The sequence below is a fragment of the Rhinolophus sinicus genome, chromosome 16 (assembly GCF_057876585.1).
Source record: "Rhinolophus sinicus isolate RSI-liver-muscle chromosome 16, RSI-T2T, whole genome shotgun sequence".
NCBI lineage: Eukaryota > Metazoa > Chordata > Mammalia > Chiroptera > Rhinolophidae > Rhinolophus > Rhinolophus sinicus.
The window spans coordinates 76,603,012-76,609,615 of record NC_142516.1 but is presented as its reverse complement, the minus strand read 5'-3'; positions in this window follow the sequence as shown (position 1 = coordinate 76,609,615).

The following is a 6,604-nucleotide window of genomic DNA, read 5'->3' as shown; positions in this document are numbered from 1 at the left end:
ACTCACATTGCGTTTGGACAAATATAAAACTCACCATTCCTCCCAGGCCTTGCCATTTCTGATGAATTTCTCTTAAGGGCCAGGAAGTATTCGTTAAGCTTTATCTTCTATTTTTGAATTATAAAAATAATGTTTTATTTTCAAATATAAAGCATAATATATATATTATATAGAACATATATTATATATTGTATATATTGTATATTATATATTATAATATTATATTATATATTTATATTATATTTTACATATATATATATATATTTTTTTATTTTTATTTTTTAATATTTTTCCTCACTTCTCCAGATTTCAAGGATATCCCCTGCTGGGGGTGGAAGGGAGGACAGTGACTTTCCCAGGTTGGTAATGCTGTGTTGAAGATGATTTTAGAAGCAAAAATGTTTTGTTTTTCCCTTATTCATGAGCATAACTGGTCTTTGAAATTTTAAACAAGGAAAAAAATTTTCAAATAATGTGAGCATGTTACTATTTACAGTGATTTCCAGAAGGGTCTACTCCCTTCCAGACTTGACTAAATCACTGTGATAGTTGAACTGCTAGTATAATGTGGGTTTAAAAACTGAAGCTGACCAGTTGTATGTCTCTATCATAGGAAGCAGTTCCAAGTTACCTCAATAAAATTAAATGTACTGCATCTAATATCTCCACAACCACAGCACAATGGTTATTTCTGACTTTAATAACATATTTAACCATATTAAATTAATTGGTGGAAAAGGTATTTTTAAAATCCAATTATAGAAATACAGAGAAAAAGCACAAGTGAAAAAAAATTAGATAACTTAGACTGAATCACATTTTAAACTTTGCACTGCAAATGATGCCATCAAGAAAGTGAAAAAACCCACAAAATGGGAAAAAATATTTGCAAATCATATATCTGATGAGGAACTTGTATCCAAAATGTATAAAGAATTCTTATACTTTAATAATAAAAGATAAACTGATATAAAAATCAGCAAATTATTTGAATAGACATTTCTCTAAAGAAAATATACAAATATCCAATAAGCACATGAAAAGATTCTCAGCATCATTAATTATTAGGGAAATTCAAATCAAAACCACAATAAGATACTGCTTCATACTGACTAGGATGGTTATAATAAAAAAGGCATAATATCAAGTGTTGGCAAGTATGTGGAGAAATTTGAACTCTCACACATTATTGGTGGGGATGTAAAATGTACAGCAACTTTGGAAAAATGGTTTGGTAGCTCCTCAAGATGTTAAAATGGAGTTACCATATGATCCAGCAATTCCACTTCTGGGTATATACCCCAAAGGACTGAAAATACCTGTCTACACCAAAACTTGTACATGAATGTTCATAGCAGTATTATTGATAATAGTCAAAAAGTGGAAACAACCCAAATGTCCATCAACTGATGAATGGATAAACAAATATGGTCTATCTATATGAAGGAATATTATTCAACTATAGAAAGGAATGAAGTACTGATACAATGCTACAATGTAGAAGAACCTTGAAAGCATTATGCTACATGAAAGAAACCAGACACAAAAGACCACATGTTGTATGATTCCATTTATAGGAAATGTCCAGAAAAGGCAAATCCACAGACATAGAAAATAATATTAATGCTTACCAGGGGCTGGTGTGAGGGAGAATGGGCAGTGACTGTTAATGACTACAGTGTATCTCTTTGGAGTGACAAAAGTGTTCTGGAATTAAATAGTGGTGAGTGGTGCACAATATTGTGATTACACAAATTACTGAATTGTACACTTTTAAAGAGTGAATTTTATGGCATGTAACTTGTATCTCAATAAAGCTACTATTAAAAAACAATTTCCTGATTATCTCAAAAAAATCTTTGTTTGATTTGCCAGGTAGTTGTTAGGATCAAAATCTAACAAGGTCCACACAACTCATTTGGTTTGATAAATCTCTTAAGGCTCTTTAAAAATCCATCCATTTCCCTTCTCTTTTTCATGCCACTTAGTTATTGAAGAAACCCCTATTACTACATCAGGTTACTGTTTCACCTGTGTTGGAGTTGTAGGCGTGAGTAATGGTGAATTTCTTTTATCTTACATTTTGTCTTAGCCTCTTTAACTTTCATTCTGGAAGAAATAAGCCTGGTTCCCTGTTATGGGAAACTCCCAAGCTTTCAAAGACTCAGATTCTCATTAGCCTGCTCCTCTCGGCATCCCCCCATCATCCCCTCGACCTCCCTCCTTGCTGACCTCTGCCTGTTCTCCATTACCCTTCGGCCCAGACGGGCCTCCCCAGGGTGGCACACAGAATTGCAACTCCAGATGTGGACTGACCAGGAACGCGCCTACTGGGATGATTATTTCCCTTGATCTGGACGCCATCCTTCTGTTAATATAAATTAAGATCTCATTAGTTAGCTCATTCGCTAGCTCACAGTTTGACTCATTTTCCCCTTGAAATCAACTAAACCCCTGTATGTGTTCGTTTTGTCATATAAACTTCTTATACCATGTTGCATAGTTTACAGTGGAATTTTTGAGCCTAAATGCAGGTTTTCATTTTGAGTTGTTTGCATTAAATTTCATTTTGTTGATTTCTGTTCATCTGTACAATCTTTAGAGATCTTTTAGAATCCTGAGTTTTACATAGTTTGCAAATCAGAGAAGCATGTTTCTCTGTTGCAAGGTCAAATACAGAGCCCTAGTACGCTCCTTTAAAGACCTTCCTTCCCATATAACATTGATACATTGCCTCTTTGACCTCTTTGGTTTAATCAATGATAAATCCACTGAACTGTACCATTAACAGGTCTTAGTCCTCGGTGCTCGACAAGAATATCATGGAAGACTGAGAAATGCCTATCTGACACCAAGAAACTGTTCATTTCCAGATCCATTTCATTTTCCTTACGTTACACTGCAGCTCACTAAATTATACAGGGTTTTCTTGATCTCAAGAATGAAAAGAGCCCCAAATTCTAAGATTAGATTGTTTTGCTGAAATATTTGACATCCACATTACCCTGCTTGCAAATCCATGATTTCTAATCTTTGAAACGTAGTCTTTAAAAAGATAATTATTAAGTTGTTTTAACAGAACTTTGCTTTTGTTGATATTTTCCTTCTTTTATCTGGTCTGTTTCTGAATTTTGTCTAACCCATATGACATTTTGGAAAAAATATTCATTGAGTTTGATATTTTCTTTTCAGAGAAATAGTTTCCAGTTTTCTCAAATTTCTTGAGAGCATCTTGAGAGCATTTCACTGAAGCTCTCTAAAATGAGTCTTAGGGTAAATATTATACACATGTAGTCTGTATCTTAACTGCTTACTCATTTTTACATCTTCTACTAGGAAACAGCATGTTTAAATCAGTATATTGCTCTACAGAAAATCAGAATGCAATAAGTAACTGCTGAACCCAGCCATCAATGCTATGAATTCAACTTAGAATAAGCAGAGAGACTCAACAACTTCTTTCTGTCATGTTCTGAAAGAAAAATCCCACACTCCTGTAACCCATAAAATGACAGGCATTTTTGAGAGATCTACAGGCTGTGTGGCTGGCTAGAGAGTCTCTCCTGTCGGTGACTGGACCACATTAGGCTCTGCGTCTGAACTGACCACAGTCAGCGGTGTGTATGTGGCCAGGTGAACTTGATACTCTACCATTTTCACTGTCACTCTCCCAAGGAACATTTGTATTCAGGAAGTGCTGGTTGATTTAGGATTGCAAGGAACTGGCCACGCTCCCTCTGCTTGATGGGACAATCACACTAATGGAAGATCTCATATTTTGCAATGGGGGTTGGCCCTGCATTCCAAATGGAAAACAGTCAAGCTCTGGACAACAACACGTGGTTTGGTCTCTGCAAGATGTAAACTTGATCCTGTTTGGAGAAATTTTCTCCTGCTAAAATAGTAAATAAAGCAAACACTCTGTAAGAATCTTGAGTGGAGGGTGTGGAGAAGGCGGCTCTGTCAGAGCTGATATTTCAGAAACATCTTCTGTCTGGAGGAGACGTATGGCTTTTGTGTTATTCATCCCAATAATGGATATACTGTGTTTCAGGGAGACATTCTAAACATAACCATATTAATGGAGCTCATAACTTTACTAGTAGATTAATGAGGATCTGAAAGATAGGGTAAGTCTGATCTGTTACTGGATAACGTGGTGATTAATGTTTGTGATATAATAAGGAAGCCCTAATTAGGAAACTACAGGGGAAAAACCCAACAGGCTTTTTCACTTAGCAAAAGCTTCCACCACTGAAAAAAAATTGAAGTGTCATTTAATAAGCTTTATAGATTCAGGATGTAAAATCAGAGGAAAGCCTATTAAATGTTGAATCGAGAGTAAGCAACATAACGATCCACTGAGACTTCATATCTTTCCTTATGGAAATTCCTACATCAGAACAAATTACTGTGAAAATATGATTTATGGTTACAATAATAAACTGGCCTATGTTTGTAATGTTTCAACTATACATTCAATTCTTTTAAGAATATAGGAAACATACAGCACCATTTTCAAGGGTACATTCACCTGCAATCCAATTTTTGCTCTCATAACTTCTAAGAAATTTATTCAAAGTATTAAGGACAAAAACAATAATTTCCCTTTTTTTAAAGTGAATTTCATACCCCCTTTATTTTTGGCCAATAAAAACATTTCAGGATGCCAGATCTTAACAATAGTTTTCTCCATATTCATAGCATATTTATGTCATATTATTCTTTTGTACTGGAAGAAAATTCTAGAAATAAAAACCTAAAGAAACTTTAAAGTACCATGCATTGCATATACAATTTAAGAGAGATGTTTTCTTACATTTGAAATGTATGTATGAAACAACTATACTGCCTTTTTAATAGTACTGGTAAAATGCTTTTTTTAAAATCCTACCTAGCAGTTTCTAGAGGTTAATGACCAGATTCTAGAGGTTAATGACCATCTGAGGAGGATCAATGAACCAAGCCTTCGTCAGAACTATTAACCTCAGCCAATCATTAATTGGTACAAAATGGTCTTGGGTGTAGGAGGTTAGCTACAGTACAAGATTAAGGAGAAGAAAATATAAACTCTTAATACTATCTTTATGGGCTATGCCCTTTAATTTGGAATGTACATGGCAATTATTGTTTTTCACATTGGCTGATCAGATGGTTGAAAATGTCATTCAGCATTCTGCCCAACAGTGCTATAATTAAAGGTCTTGTACTTAAAAAGGAAATCAAATCTATTTATTTCTATCTACTTTACTTGCTTATGATTTTTAGATCCCTTGCCAGAGATGGTTTTGTATTTTTTCCTAGACTTGTATCTCTTAGAAGAGTCTGTAAGTCCACTGGAGTACACTCAAAATGGTCTAGGACAAAGCCAAGAAGTCTTCTCAAACCACTGCAACTTAAGCAACCACCTGCATTTCTTGGGTCCCAGAGAACTCCCTCCGGATCTTTCCACTTCACATGTAGCACCAAAGGCTTTGCATGGGGCAGGGAAAACATCCTTGGTGTCCCTACAGCGCCCATTCTGTTTTGTCCATCGTAGACCCTCCAAAACACATATTGATTTGACTGTATAACATGAACCAAGTCTACTCATGTGTGTCTTTAAACACAGTAGCCTTTCTTATTTTCTACTAATCATGTTATGCAATGCGGCTGTTCAGAACGGTGATGCCCAGAACGTAGTAGTAAGCGAAAGAAGAGAGTATATAAAAATATGATCCTAGTTTTTAAAAAGAAAGGAAAATATTATTAAATTATTTGAATTATTAAATAAAGTCACACTATTTAATAATTCACACTAACTATGAAGTTATGCACTTCGGTGTCTTTCTTTTTGAACAGAAATCCAGCTTCCTTAAAAGAACAGATGAGTTGGGACACTTCAGGCAAACAAAACAAAACCCCTCAAAACATTCTACTTAGTCTTGCCTTGCATCAATCACCCTTTCTTATTAACCTCTCGCCCTCAGAAGGTGCTGCAGTGGGGAATTGGGGGAGGAGTGTGTAGTAGGCTTGGGGATGAGGGGGAGTTATCAAGTGCAAAGTATACAGAAGGGGCTACAGCTAGAATAACCACTTAATGTTTATTCAGAGCCTTCCTCTGAGAGCCTCAAAGTGTTTTGTGAATGCCATCTCCTTAATCCTCTGGGGTAAGTAGGTAGCAAGACTCTTGATCTTTACTTGACAAATATTTTATCTATGATATAGGAAAATTAAATGTCAGCAAAAGATCTTAACAGAAGCAATTGGATGATGAGAAAGATTAATTTTAATGTATGCCCGCAAGTACAATTCAGAGCAATCTACACTCCACCCTTGATTTTCAATTGCATTTTTTAGCATCTTCCAACATGCAAAGTTCCCATGTGGTAAGGATTCCCAAGAAACTGGTCACGGTGATTGCCTTGAGGGAGAGAAATTTGGCAGCTGGGGGGAGGAAGGGTAGGAGGGAGAGGTTCCTCACTGTATGCTCTTTTTATGCTCTTTTGTACCTTTGGATTTTTCTATTCAAAAAATTAAAATTTTAAAACCCATAAAACTTCCTACAGCAGTTTTCAAGAGGGCAAATTCAATCAGAGGACTTGCTCCCCTGATGTTTTCTCTC